Source organism: Phoca vitulina, unplaced genomic scaffold (assembly GCF_004348235.1).
Source record: "Phoca vitulina isolate PV1807 unplaced genomic scaffold, GSC_HSeal_1.0 scaffold20, whole genome shotgun sequence".
Taxonomy (NCBI): domain Eukaryota; kingdom Metazoa; phylum Chordata; class Mammalia; order Carnivora; family Phocidae; genus Phoca; species Phoca vitulina.
Genome location: NW_022589723.1, coordinates 40,078,706 through 40,092,767, shown reverse-complemented (window position 1 = coordinate 40,092,767; position 14,062 = coordinate 40,078,706). Strand labels below are relative to the sequence as shown.

General features: G+C 57.5%; 1 protein-coding gene across 6 annotated transcripts in view; it reads right to left on the bottom strand.

The window, feature by feature from the left end:
* The window catches only part of LINGO1 (leucine rich repeat and Ig domain containing 1), a 189,437-nt gene that overhangs the window by 153,262 nt on the left and 22,113 nt on the right, over positions 1 to 14,062 (bottom strand). The window lies entirely within an intron of this gene.

Here is a 14,062-nt window from a genome sequence, read left to right as displayed (position 1 = left end):
CCTCAACACACCAGCCAGAGGGACCATGAAAACTCAAGTCACAGATGTCGCTCCGTCAAAACCCCGCAGTGACTCCCATGTCACTCAGAGCTAACACCAGAGTCCTTATAAAGGTTCTGCAAGTTCTGACCCCATTTGCTTTCCAATATCAATTCCCACCCCTCTCTCCCCTTCCCCTTTCTCCTGCCACTAAAGCCTCCTCCCTGCTCTGCACACAGGCCAGGCAGTCTCCCACTTGGGGGTCCTTGCTCCCTCAGCCTTGAATGCTCTCCCCAGGTAGCCACGTGGCTCCCTTGCCTCCTCCAGGTCTCCACCTAAAAGTCCCCTTTTCAGTGGAGCACGCTCACCCCTCACATTTCTTTCCCCTCTTCCCTGATGGTCTTCCACTTGACTTTATCACCAACACAATACATACATTGCTTGTGCACCTTGTTGAGTGTACAAGCTTCCCAGGTCTAGTCTCCCAAGACTAGTAGGTACTCAAATATTCATCCCTTCATTCACTCCCCAGATAATGATGGGTCAGGCACTGAGGAGGCACTGGGACCCTGCGGTGAACCAGATGCAGCCCCTGACAAGGCCCATCCAGGGTGTTAAGCACAGTGGCAGGGAAGCCCAGAGTGTCATGGGAGTTCAGAGTAGGGAGGGACCAACTCAGCCCAGGGGATTGGGGAAGGGCTGTTCTTGGGAGGGCTCTGCAGGATAAGTAGGAGTTTACTGATTGGATGAGGAGAGTTTATACCTGGCAAGAAAACAGCAGGTACAGAGACAGGAAACAAAATAATAAGACTTGTTTGGGGACAAGTGAGAGGACAGGAAAGGAGGGTCCGCAAGGGTGGAGCAGGGGCCAGGGTCAAAGGGCCTAGGAGAGCAGGCCAGAGGGGTTGAAGTTTTCCCTGTGAGCAATGGTAGGCCACTGAAGCCAAGGATGTGGCAGGTGAGGATGTCTGGAGACTCCCCTACCTCAGACGACCAACAGGCAGCCTAGACGTGGGAAGAGGCTGGGGTTCAGTACACACCCGCCATGTGCCAGGGGAAGGAGTTGGAAATTCCCCCAAACTGTGGCCCCAGCCAGGAAGCAGCTCAAGCCATCGTGTCATTATGGAGTCCCCCGGCATGCCCAGGACTGCGCTCCAAGGGAGGAGACCTTGGGGGACATCAAAGCCAACGATTCGCAACAAATGGCAGACCGTGCCGCTTCACTGTAGCCGGGGGCCAGGAGAGCAGGGATGGCCCCCTATGGACTGAATTGTGTCCCCCAAAATTTATATGCTGAATGGCTTACCCCCCAATAGGACTATATTTGGAGTAAGGAAATAATCAAAGTTAAATGAGGTCATAAGCGTCAAATCCTAATGTGATAGGATTAGCATCATTATAAAGACGAGATAGCAGAAATATCTCTTCATCCTTGTCTTTCCCTGTCATGTGGGCACACAAGAAGGCAGCCACCTGCAAGCCAATAAGAGGGCTCACTAGAACCTAACTGTGCTGGCGCCCTCATCTCAGACCTCCAGCCTCCAGAGCTGCAAGAAAATTACCATCTGTTGCTTAAGCCACCAGTCTATGGTACTTTGTTGTAGCAGCCAAGCAGGCTAAGACAGTGGTGAAGTCAAGGGGAACTTCCTGGAGGAGACAAGATTTGGGGCTGTCCTATGGCTCAGAGACAGGCCAGATTCTGGCCAGCTGGAACTGTGCCCACACACTGGACCCCAGCCAAGACTTATCCTTCACCAGACCTGAAAAGCCTCCGCAGTTCCTCTGGAGTTTAATTCCTCTGCGGGGGAACACAGGGACAGGTGTGGGACTGATGGAACTTCGCATCTTCCACATAGCCCAACTCTCAGAGAAAGGGGTAGGAGGTTGGAATTTTATGGCTTCTGAGCCCAGGATCCCAGCTTCCCTTTCTGCCCCCATGAAAGGTAACTCAGCCTGGCCCAAGCCAGCCAGGAGTCAGCATGCAGGGGTCTCCCCCAACCCCACGCTCTCACCCCTAAGGGCGCTACCTGCAAATGGAGACCGGCGCTGGGCTCTGAGTGACAGAAATGATTAGGATATGCAGAAAGAGAGAAGGTCTATAAATAAATATACATTTTTATAAGACAAGTTTAATTAAAGTGGATTAAAATTAATTTGCTTTAAGAAAATGAGAAGTATCCTGGAGAATTGCAGAAGCAGGGCAAGAGTCCCTGAATCTAAAGGCGCCGCTGAAGGGCCTGGGAATAGGGTGAGGGGGCATGCCATTCCCTGCACACGGTGGCGTCCTCAGAAGGAGGTGGTTCACATTTACACAGCATACTCTACACCACAGGTGTGTTCTCTGGGGATGGCGGGCGTGTTCAGACCCACTTTCCAGGGAGAAACTAAAGCCCAGAAAGCGCAATGGTGTGCCCAAAGTGGTACAGCATGCCTGTGGCAGGGCTCGGGAGGAAGCTACTGGTCCTTCTGCCAGCCCTGGGCATTTCATTCACGTTCAGCACACCCAAAGTCCCTCCCCCTCTGTGCCCCTGGCCTGAGCTGCTTCCCCTCCCCCGCCCTCCGGGTTCCTCCTGTCAGCAGGGTGGGGCCTCTTCCTCCGTGGCAGGCGGGCTCCTCTGAGCCCTGCACAGGGAAGGCGGAGGGAAACAGCCTGGGGGTTGGGGACAGGAGGCAGAAAAGGAAAGGACCCGAAATCAACAAGCATTCCAGAATTTTAAGCAGTTTTTGGAGGAAAATGAGGAGCAGGTTCAGCTGTAGCAATTTGCTCCAGGGGAAAATTATGTTCCCATGCTCTATTATACAGAACAGAAGGAACATTTGGTGGGTTGAATACTTGTTAATTTATTTCTCTGTTTGTTAATGGGCCCGACACACGCGCATGCTCGTGGGCGTGCACGTGCGTGTACGCACACACACCAGGCATCAGCAGGAGATGGTGTTGGGCTCCCCGAGGTCTCCTGCCACCCTTCTATCAAGTATCATGTCTACAGGAAGGCCCTGGGTGGGCTGATGTGAGCCTCTCGATTTCCTCATCTGAAAAATGGACTTGGCAATGAGATGACACGACGTATTAGAGCAAAGCCTTTGACCTTGGAAGAAGTGTGACGAGACGTGAGAAGCTGTTTTGAGAGCATCTACAGACATGCAGAAGGTTCCAATACTGGCCGAGGGAGTGATGCTCCACTGGGGGGCTCCTTGGCACCTTACACGGAACAAGTCCAAATACGGATAAGGCATCACGCTCCCGCCTGGCCCAGATTCCCATCTCCGAAAATGGTGCCACCACCAAGCCTGTCGCTCAGGCCCAACGGACTGCCTCCGACCCTGTCTCTCAGCCTTCCCACCCCAGGGCCAACTCCACATCTCCCCCTCCCATCCATTTCTCACTGTCCACCAGCCACCACCCCGCCGCCATGACCCACGGCTCTCCTCCAGACCCGCACCGGCCTCCCCACCAGGCTCCCTGCTTTCCCTGCCACCGACTCTAATCCATTCTCTCCCCACGGTGGCCAGATTTGGAAAGCACAAATCAGATCCTGTCACTCTCCTGCTTAGCGCTCTCCGGAGCTCCCCACTGCACTCTGAATAAAACCTGCTCCTCCGTGGGGCCTGAGCCCCCCCTCACCGTTTCCCACCCCCACTCCTCCCTCCCTCCCTCATTCCCCTACCGCCAGCCATGCTGTCTTCCTCCTGGTTTTTAAACACACCCAGCTCCTTCCCACCACCCGGCCCTTGCCTAGCTGTTCAGCCCACCGGGAACACCATTTCTTCTCAGACGTGAGGGCTCGGCTTCAGTGTCACCTCTCCAGAGAGGCCTGCCTGGATGCCTCCCGCTCTAAAGCCACGCAGCCGACACCAGCCACTCCCCACCTCATGGCCCTGGCTGCTCCCCTCCCAATCTCACATTATTTGTGGCCTGGCTCACACTCCCACGGGAACAGAAGCCACCCGAGCGCAGCCGCAGCATGTGTGCCCTTCTGGGTGCTGCTTCCCCAGGACTAGAGCATCACCTAGCATTTCCGAAGGCTTCCATCAGCGCTTGGGAAGGGAGGGAGGGAGGGAGTGAGGGAGCGAACGGACAGTCAGCTCTAAGCCAGAGTGGCTGGTGAGAAGGGGCCAGGGCGCCCTGTGCCCAGCCTCTTCGGCTGAGAAGACGGAGCCGGGGGGAGGCGAGCTCTGCAGAGCGGCACCCGTGATCCGGGCCCCTTCCTCTAAACAACTTGACGAAGCAGTTACAGGGACGGCAAGAGCAGCTGTGCATCCTGGACGACAGCGTGGGGGAATGAGATCGTGCTCTCAGAAATGAGAGACGAGAGCGAGGATAAGAAGAGTCCCCTCTCACAGGCGAGGAAGCTGGGAAAGACTGCGGGAGTGGCCTGGGTGCCAGGGCCCCAGTGCAGGCTTGCCTGCCTCAGACCGGGGCGCTCTGGTCTCTGTGCGGCCCACACCCCGGCTGGGAGTGGGAAACGGAACCCAGGAGGCCTTTCTCCATCGCCGGCACCTTACAGGTGGTGTTCCAGTGCGTGAACTGGCTTAGCGTCCCTTCCCCAGGTTCAGCACAAAGCGAGGAGAGCGGGAGAGCAAGAGAGCGGGCCTGGCCGGGAGGACAGCCCTGCCCCCACTCCTTCCCGTGCCTGAGGCAAGGGAGCTGGGGAGCCAGCACCTGCCCAAGCGGACAGGTAAACTGAGACAGGTCTGTGTGGGGACTCCCAGAGTGAGCCGAGGCGGAGGAACGGGCCAGCCTGAGTCCCTGGAGGTGCGGGAGGCCCGGAGTAAGAGCAGGACCACCTAGAGGAGGAGGAGGAGCTGCTATTTAGCAAGCACCGCCCCTCCCACCTGGCCAAGGGCGCAGAGCAGGGGGAGAAAACAGCACTCCAAAGGCCCTGGGGTAGGTGCCCTAAGGACAGATTTGGGGCCCACTCACTCCCACTCAACTGGTTTATGGGGATGGAAGGTCCTCACTGAAGGTCCAGAGGCCTAGAGGCAAGGCTGCCCTAGCAAAGGCCCTGCTCCAGGCTAGCTAATGAGGGATCGTGGCTGCCAGTGGCCAAGGTGCCTTCCGCTTGCAGCCGGTGCACATTAAGAATTATTTCTCTTGCGAGCAAACAATTTGTTACAATCTCCATCGCACGCTTTTCCCGGCTGGGCGCCCTCCCATACATCCTGGATTAATCCCAGAAGTCACTCCATTCATTTAGGACATGCCTGAGTGTGCCTCCTCTTTTATTAGGGAAATTTTTCATTGTTTTGAAGCACTCATAGGTTTTAATTTGGGGCTGAGATTTTAAAGCCTCCCTCAGGAGAGACCGGAGTAGGCCTGTGGCTGGAAGGCTCCCTCTATCCACAGACCTGGTGGGGCCCAGCAGGGGCCACCGGACTCCATGGAGGATAGGAGCACACTCGTCTCCTCTCCAAGGAGCCAGAGACTGCAGATCTCAGTGCTGTGTGACACTGGGACATGCCCTCAACTCTGAGCCTCCCCAAGAGAGACAAAACCAGGTGTCCCTTTAACTGAGCTCACCCAGGAAAGTCTGTCATCACCTCTAAAAACCACAGCGTGGGGCCACTGAAAAGGCACGAAGTTTGGAGTTCAGATTTGAAATGTGAACCGGGGCGGATGAGTCACTAGCTTCTCTGAGCCTAGTTTCCAGGGCCCTAGGATGAGGCTAAGTGTCAGCCCCCGCGCCGGGCTGTTGTGTAAGCCCAAGTTCAGAGCAAGTCTGACTCAGCCTGGCACATAGTGGGTGCTCAATAAGGGGGAGTCTCCCAGCCCTCCCATCCTGCCAGAGACCCCTTCCACTTCTCCAGCTCTTAGTCTCTTGGCCTTGAGAAGCCAAACCACCTGCTTCCTTAACCCTGGCTCCACACTGCCCTCCGGCGGACCCCCACCTCCCTTTGTCAGAGCTTCCCCACAGGCCCATCCTGCAGCTGCCACCAGCTGCCACCAGCCCCCTCCCAGGCCTCGCATCAGGCCTCCATACCTCCTACCTGAGGCCCTGCAGCCCAGGGAGCCCTGCCTGTGCATGGACCCTACACTGACTCCCCACGCCTCCCCACAGCCCCATGCCAAGCTCTGTGCTGGGATCTAGGCTGCATGTTTGCTGTCCCCCTATGTCAGGAGACAGCTATCCCACTCCCAACTCCCCTACCCCACCAGGGCTCCAGGACTGGGACCTCTCTGGGCTTTGACCTATATGCCCTCTCATTCCCCACCCTCCCACTGCCTACTCTCAGGAGCTCACAACCTACCCTGTGCTTGCTCCTCCTGCTTGGTCTTTGCTCACACTATCCCCAACCAGGTGTGCCTCTCTATACTCCTCCCTGCCCCACCTGCTTCCCAAATCCTCCGAACATTAAGGTCTGGCCTCCTCCAGGAAGCCCTCCCTGACTTCTTCAGCTCCTGTCTCCCTTTCCCGGGGCTCACAGTCTATCTCCTCAGGCACTCTAACTACACGTTACTACCTAAAAGCAGGGACCATGTCACCTACTCACTTTGTGACCACCAAGTCCAGGCAAAGCCCACTGGGTCCTCAGGAAGAATGGGCTCATTAAATGACTCGGGGGGGAAGGGCACAGAGGATTCCTACAGATGGAGTACACACCCCTGTGAGAAAGGTCTCATTCTGCCTATTATGCAGAGGTTAAGAGAAGTGAAGCACCTGCCCAAGCAGCAGGGCTGGGATGTGAACACACGGTCCACAAATCCACATTCCACATATGTCGCCCACCAGCCCTCCACTTCACACACACACTGCCTTTGGTGACCCTCACCACCTCAGCTCCACTGTTCCAGTGCCACCCAGGAGGAAACGGAGGTCCAGAGAGGCCTGTTACTTGCTCAAGAACACACAGGCAGCCTGGTCAGCACACCTGACCGGGACAACCCGCAGGAGGTCTCCCCGGTGACCCTCTCCCCGGCTGCTGGACGACCCCTCCCTGTCCCCAACCGGTACATCGTGCTCTCCCAATTACTGGCCCAGCCCCAGGGCTCCAGGGAGCGCCTGCATGGTCGGCTGACCTCTCCAAGGGGCCTGGCTCTCACGGTGCTGGGTATGTACCCAGACAGCCTCGCTGCAGTGGCTCCCAGAAAGGGGGACATGCTGGGGGAGGGGGTGGCAGGTGTGGGCTGAAAGCGCTCCCGCCACCCTCCACACTGCCTGGACAGCAGAGCCATCCGCGGCAGGCCTCCTCAACTCCTGGGGGTAGACAGACCGAGGCTCCGGGTGAAGGCCCGGCCTGCCCACCGAGGGGAGGGCTTTGGCCAATGTCCCCTCCAGCTCCTTTCTGCTCAGTGACCTGGAAGGCCTCGGGGGTCATGGGACGACAAGCCCCTTAGCAAGAACTCCTCTCCATGTCGAGGGGTCACCTCACTTGACTCAGCCTCTGCTTCCTCATCTGTAAGTAGGGTTCAGGCAGTTGCTGCCTCAAACATCCAAGGCGCTCAGGGAAGCGTGGCTGCCTGACTCCGGCAGGATCTGAGGATCTCCCCTCCTGGGACACCCCGCAGATACTCAGCCCCAACCAGGGCAGATCTGGGCTCCCAGGAAGCTCCAACCAGGGCAGATCTGGGCTCCTAGCTGGGGAGTGTTGGGTGGAGGTGCCAGTCCGAAAGGCAGGTGGACACACCCACCAAACAGCAACAGAGCCACACCCAGGATGTCACCAGGAGAGCCTGGCTCGGGGTAGCAGACGTGGCAGGCGCAGCAGGGAACCTGCGGTCTCAGAAGCCAAGAGGACGCTGCCCCCCATCTGGCTGCCCTGAGCACAAGGTCCAGGCCACATCCACCATTCCAGACAGCCAGACGCCCACCCCAGCCTCCTCCCAGCTCCATCGGGCTTGATGGCAAGAGCATAGGGTCTGCTGAGGAAGACAGAGGGGTCCTGGCGGAGGGTCCCGGCGGAGGGTCCTGGCGGAGGGCCCTGGTGCATACAGCTCAGCCTGGGGCCAGAAGGGGCTTAAGGGCTGAGTGGGTTCGAGTGGAGACAGCTCCCCATCTCCGCCCTCCCCATGCCAACCCCCACCCCCACTGCTGAGCAGAAAGGAGCTACAGCTTCACCCCAGCCCACCCCACAGAGCCACTGTTCCCAAGGCTGGGGCGTCTTCAGCATCTCCCCCCACCCCCCCACCCCCCCCCCCCCCCCGCTTCTCAGTTGCAGCTCAGGCTCCACCCCGCCTCTCCAAACCCAGCTCAAGCCCTTTTCTTACTCAGAAGAGCCTCTTGATTGAAAAGGCCTCCAAGGCATCTCACAAATAAGAATCCTTTAATTGGGAAGTTGTTCACTTCTCAAAGAGGAATTTTAATTTGGCTTCCCCACCATCTTCTCTCGCCGAAACCTGTGGACTAAACACAAAGGCTAACAAAGGCCCAGCACCTCAGCACCCTTTCCACGACTGCAGAGCATCCCAGAGGCAGAGGCAGGGGTGGCAGCGGCCGCCCCCCCCCCCCGCACAGACCCCCAGGCCCCCACCCATGACTGTCAGAAGGCCTCGAACCTCTCCCTTTGGGTCCACCTGCCCCACGTCCCTCTCAGCACCCCACACACAGGGCATAGGGTTAGCTGGATGACAGGGCACCCACACAGGGCAGGGACCCCGTCTGCTGAGTTCCCAGAGCCCAACACTCTCTGCATAACCCCTCATAAGCCCCTCTACCACCCTCAATCACGCTGTCCTGTAGCTGATGACTTAAAATGACATTTACTGAGTATTTACTATGTGCCAGACCCTGCTCTAAGCCCTTATGTGCACCAAACTACTTAATCCACACAGGGTGAGTGCTGTTATTATTCTCAATTTGCCGATGAAAACACTAAGGCCCAGAAAGCTTAAGTAAACAGCCTGAATTCATACCTTTAGCAGGAGGCAGAGCTTGAACTGGATCCCAGGCCGGCTGACTCCAGAGGGGGCATAACCTTCACCCACCTGCCCCACCCATGGCCTGTGAGCTCCTCAAGGGCCAGGATCGTGACCCTCTCATCTCTGTGTCCCTGGGACAGCACAGGGCCTAGCAAAGAGCCGCACGTAATAAAACGTCTACAGAGTCAACAAATGAAATGAACAAAAGCAAAGCACTTCCTATTCATTCTCTCCTTCGAGCCTCACCAGAGGCTGGTGACAAAAACAGGCAGGTAGACTGAGGCCCCCCGGGGAAAGCAGCTGCCCCTCGCCACCCAGCCAGGGCGTGCAGAGGCCGGGGACTTCCTCCCAGATCCGACTGTGTGTATCTGCCTTCCACCCAGAGTGTACAGGGACTGGTTTGTTGGGGGCACACACCAGGAACTGTGTTCCTGGTTCCCCGTTGACACCCCGAGCTGAAGCAAACCTCCTCCGAGGAGCCCTGGTCCCGGTCCTCATATAGGAATCTCCCCTCTCTATCCCCGACAGCTTGGAGCAGCCTCGACACTCCCCTTGCATACCCCATGGCATGAGATTCTCACCACCACCAAGGCGGCCTGGTCCACTATGGTCATTGCCGTGGAAATCCCAGGCTACTCGCGCACTGTTATGAGTTGAAATGTGTCCCCCCCCGCCCCAAATGGAGATGTTGAACTTCTAAACCCCAGGGCCTCAGAATGGGAGCTTATCTGGAAACTGGGTCAATGCAGATGTAATTAATTAATTAGGGTGAGCTCATAGCAGAGTAGGGTGGGCCCTTAATCTCATATGGCTTTGTGCCCTTAAAAGAAAGGGAGATTTGGACAAGACGCACACAGAAGGAAGACGATATGGCCAGACACGGGAAAGATGGGCATCTATAAGCCACTGACCGACAGGCCCTTCCCTCACAGCCCCGTCGACACCGTGCTTCCTGACTTCCAGCCTCCAGAGCCGGGAGACAACACATTTCTGTGTAAGCCCCCCACGTGTGGTGCCTTGTACACCAGACCCAGCAAACTGTGACACCCACACACCCAGCTTTTCATGCTGACTCAGGCCTGCGGCAGCTGTGTCCCTCTACACACACCCCACCTTCTCTACCCCTGGCTCGTTCCCATCAGCCCCAGCACACAGTAGGCCCCCGATGAGTGCCTGTGAGAACGGACGGGATCCCAGCATCCCCCTTCCACTCGGCTGAGATAAGGAGGAGACGAGGAATGGGCCGAGCTCTCGAAACACCCTCAGGTCGGCTAAGTCAGCAGAGATGCACAGAGGGCCAGGCGTGTGGCTGCGACCACGGTCTGAACATAGTGGGAGCTGCTCCAGGCAGGCAGACGTGGCCGGAGGTAAGTCCTCCATCAAGCCACAGACATCACCCAACTCCCCACGCTTTGCCAAGCCCCCTCACCGCCCCCTAACCCCCGTGAGTAGGAAAGGAGAGCTTCCAGGTGCCAAACGCAGCCCCCGCCCCATGTGGAGCCTAGACCCACCCACAGAGGCTTCAGAGAGGCACGTTCAGTTCAGTCAGCACAAGGTGGAGCTGCGTCCACAGCTGAGCTGCCCCTGGGGCCTGGGCTGGCCTGGAGAGAGCGAGGTCCCCATCCCGGCCAGAGTGCAAGGAAAGGTCAGAGGCCATGCTCCCAGGGACACCGGCCCTCCCCCAGCGTGAGTCTGGGTTGGGCCAGCACAGCCCAACCTGGCTGATCATCAAAAGTGACTGTGGGGCTCGTTAGCCATCCAGATTCCTGGGTTCCCCCAGTGACTCTGGATCAGAAGGTCCTGATGGGCCCCTGATGCAGAGCCAGGCTCCAGGGGTTGAGCTCCAGGGGTTGAGCACGATTCCATTTGGGAAGAGCTTTGATAATGGAGCAGGGGACAGGGGCAGCACTCAAGCAGGGGACTGAGGCAGGAGAGGGTGAGCAGGGCAAAGATAAAGACAAGGTGAGAACGATGACAGCAAAATGACAGGGTAGCGCCCTAGATAAAAGGTACCAACAGCCATTCAAAGGGGCCGAAGTGGGTAGGAGAGTGGGGGAGGTGTTCTGGGAGGGGTGGGATTTGGCTGGTGGGGAGAAAAGCTTTCAAGACGGAAGTAATGGAAGGTGAGATCGAGCCTGCTGTGGGTGGGATGGAGGACAAGGGTCCCTTGTTGGAAAGAAGGATAGGAAGGGCAGCCTTGAGCCAAATCACAACAGGCCCTGAATACCCAGAAGGAGGAGTCTGGAGCTCAACCTCAGACAGCAAGGAACCCCTGGCGGGGGCGGGGGGGGGGGGAGTGGCTGTTGAGGAGGAGCATGGCATGAAGGCAGGCCTGTAGTCGTGACCACCAGGAGGGCTCAGAGGGGCCTGGGCTGCTCCAGACCCCCAGGCTGAGGCTCCCCTTGCGGGGACAGCGTGAGAAGTTGGGCCCAGTATCCGCACCCCACTCTCTGCCCACAGCAGCCCTGAAGAATGTTACAAAATGACAGTGCCAACCGTGAGGCCATTTGGGAGGAGCAGCTGGGAGGGTAGCTGGCGGCAGTCTCTCTGGGCTGGTCATTCCAGAGAGCTCGTCGCAAGGCTAGAGTAACAGGCACCCCCACAGGCAGGGAGACCCCCCGGGCTGGATCACCCAGCTTCGAGACCTGGTCCAGCCTCAGAAGCTTTAAAACACCCCGCACCAGAAGCCCCCGACTCCCTCCCTCACACACCCAGCCCCAGCCTCTGCCTCAGCGGCAGCCTCACAGACCCCCGGCCTGCGTAGCCACGTGGAGCCTGGCTTCTCAGGTGCAGAGATGCACAGAGGGCCAGGCGTGTGGCTGCGACCGTGGTCTGAACATAGTGGGAGCTGCCTCCAAGCAGGACTCTTCGTTGCCCTTGCTCAGCCCCCGGTTGCTTAGCTCAGTCAAAGCCTGCACCACGCACCCCGTTCTCAGGCTCTGATCTCCCCTCGCCCGCAGCCCATCCTCAGCCTGCCTCAAGCAGCCAAGCCTCCCCACCTAGGCCTGGCCTGCCATCTCTCTCTGGAGGGACGCTGGAGCCTCCTAACCACCCACCAGCCTCTACTCTTGCCCCTCCCCCCCCAGCCCTTTCCCCACGAGGCAGTGAGTGGTAGCCTCTGAGCCACAAATCACCTCCATCCAACCTAACTCAAGGCCCTGCACGGCCCTATTTCTCAGCCCCTCTTCCCCACCGGCTGCTCCCAGCTCAGGGCCTGTCCACTCCCCTCAGGTCTCTGCTCAAAGGGCACCTCACCTGAGATGCCTTTTCCTGACCACCCTGCAGAGAATGGCTTCCCCTGCTCGTCCACTCCCTTTTCCTACCTTATTTTTCTCCATGGCACTTATTACTCCCTAACCTTATACAATGAATTTACTTAATCTGGTTTTTCTTCTGTCTAGTCTGGAGTACTGGGGATGAGCCCGGAGCTCAGAGAAGCCTCCCGAAAGTGACATCACACGCCCAGCCTCCCTCCCTGGCTCTTCGGGATCAGGGGCCACCTTCCACTTCCCAGCGAGGGGATGAAGGAAGGCTTCTCTGATTCAGGAGTCAGTAAATGTTCAGAGCCTCTGTGTGCATCCTTCCTGCAAGGCGGAGAGCCGAGTGGGGCTCGCCAGAGACAGAGGGGCTTGATTTAAGTGCCCCTGAGCCCACCAGTGAGCGAGAAGTCAAGGGCTGCAGCACCTGGGACCCTCAGCCTTGCCTGTCCTTCCCCCACCCTGCCATCCTGCCCCCTCCCTTCCAACCACAGGAGCACCAGAGGAGTGGGCAGTGGGGTGGGCATGGGAGGCAGGAGGCAGTGAGGCAAACCCTCCAGAGCTTTGCTAGGTCGGGTCTCAGCCCCCCGGGACCCCTCAGAAACTCCCCAGGACCAGCCCTGCGCCCTCCTAGGCACGGCACTCCTCAAACCCTCCAAAGTCCCTGCCACTACATCCTCCCCTCCCCCAAACCATCAAAACCCTGCATAGGTCTTCCTGCTGGGGCAGGCACTATTTATAATGACACACAGTTGGAAACAATCAAAATACGTAAGGGAGAATTGTTACACATGCTACAGCACACACAGGCTGGAACATTATGCTGCCATTAAAAATCACATTACAGAAGAATATTTCACAATGGGAAAATGATCTTGGTATAGTATGAAGAACAAAAGGCAGGTTAGAACACAGTAAGTACAGTCTGATCCCAATTATGTCATAAATACATATTTGGTAAAAGACTGACAGGCAAAACACTCAAATGCTCATGTTTTCTATACAGAATGCGTGCTGTTGTTTGGTTTTTTTTTTAAATAACGAGAAAAATAGAACATTTTCAAAGAATCCGTTAGCCTTCACGGCTCAGCCCAGGCGTCCCCTCCTCCAAGCCCCACAGCCCCGCTGAGGGAGCCGCTTGCGCCCCACATTAGTTTCCCAGTCTGTCTCTGCCCGCTGAGCTTCCTGCTGCCTGGGGCTGTCCCCCTGGGCAGCAGGGAGGATGCGTGTGGCCCCTGATGAGGCTGGGGGCAGGGCCCGGCCTCCCTGCCTCCCTGATGCCCCTGCCCACAGCCCTCCCATCGCCCTTGGTGGCCTTGCAAATAACCCTGACCACATCCTCTCCCCATCTCCCAGCAGCAATTACAGGTTAAACCAGAGGGGCTAATTAGCTGCTCAATCCACCCAGAACTGACTGATTAGCAGGAAGATTTCGATAGAGATAACTGGACTTCAAAGCAAGGCCTAGAGTCCGGAAGGAAATCCAACCGTCGGCTCCCTGCCACACCCCACCAGCTTCCTGGGGGGGAGGCCAGCACTGGCTAAGCCTCAGCCACACCATCACTGTCACCTAATCCTTCAGGAGAAGGGGTTCAAGGCTCACTGCTCTGCTGAGCCTCTGGGTCTTCTTCCTCTGAAAAATGGGTATAACATTGCAGTCCAGCCTGCTGCCCCCAGCCTTCCCCTAGCGTTCCTTCTAGTTAGTTTGCCAAAGCCCCTCTGCAGCCTTCTCATGAGTCCCAGAAGCCTGTAAAGAACAGCGGATTGGCCCAGATAAAGGGTAGAAGTCACTTGTCCAAGGTCACAAGCAAGCCAGGAGTCAAGTCAGGCAGTACCCCAGGTCCCCTTCCTTCCCCATCTACCACTTCTTCAGGACTTGCCTCACATGGGACACAGTGGGAGGGCCTGTCACCTCCCACATTCTGAATATCCCGCTCCTCATGATACGGTCCAAGCCATCCACTCTGCT